General features: G+C 47.3%; 1 non-coding gene across 1 annotated transcript; it reads right to left on the bottom strand.

The window, feature by feature from the left end:
- Window positions 1-221: 221 nt before the first annotated feature.
- LOC112082614 lies at window positions 222-328 on the bottom strand. The gene has a single exon (XR_002897280.1). It is a non-coding gene; the product is annotated as a small nucleolar RNA R71 (small nucleolar RNA).
- Between the last annotated feature and the right edge of the window lie 264 nt (window positions 329-592).

Here is a 592-nt window from a genome sequence, read left to right on the forward strand (position 1 = left end):
GAGAAGACCCTCTTGAGCATCTAGATCAGTTTGATCGGGTTTGCGACCTAACTAAGATCAATGGTGTCTCGGAAGATAGCTTCAAGCTACGCTTGTTCCCATTCAGCCTCGGTGATAAAGCTCACCAGTGGGAAAAGAACCTCCCGAGGGGTTCTATACAAACCTGGGAGCAGTGTAAACTGGCGTTCTTATCAAAGTTCTTTTCCACATCACGCACGGCTAAGCTCAGAAACCAAATCTCAAGCTTCACGCAGCACAACAACGAGAGCTTTAGCGAAGCTTGGGAACGGTTTAGAAGCTACACTAACCAATGCCCCCACCACGGCTTCTCAGAGGCATCCCTCTTGAGTACTTTATACCGAGGTGCACTCCCCAAGATCAGAAACCAACTCGATACAGCTTCAAATGGAAATTTTCTTGGGAAGGAGATCAATGCGGCAATGGAACTAGTCGAGAACCTAGCCATGTCTAATGATACTTATGGCGACGACTTTGATAGAGCAAACCGTACAGAGGGCTCTGGTGAAGAACAGCGTATGAAAAAGGATATCAGAGAGCTTCAGAGCAAGCTTGACAAAGTTCTGATGGCGAC

The sequence above is a fragment of the Eutrema salsugineum genome, unplaced genomic scaffold (genome assembly GCF_000478725.1).
Source record: "Eutrema salsugineum unplaced genomic scaffold, Eutsalg1_0 scaffold_1, whole genome shotgun sequence".
In the NCBI taxonomy this organism is placed as follows: Eukaryota; Viridiplantae; Streptophyta; class Magnoliopsida; order Brassicales; family Brassicaceae; genus Eutrema; species Eutrema salsugineum.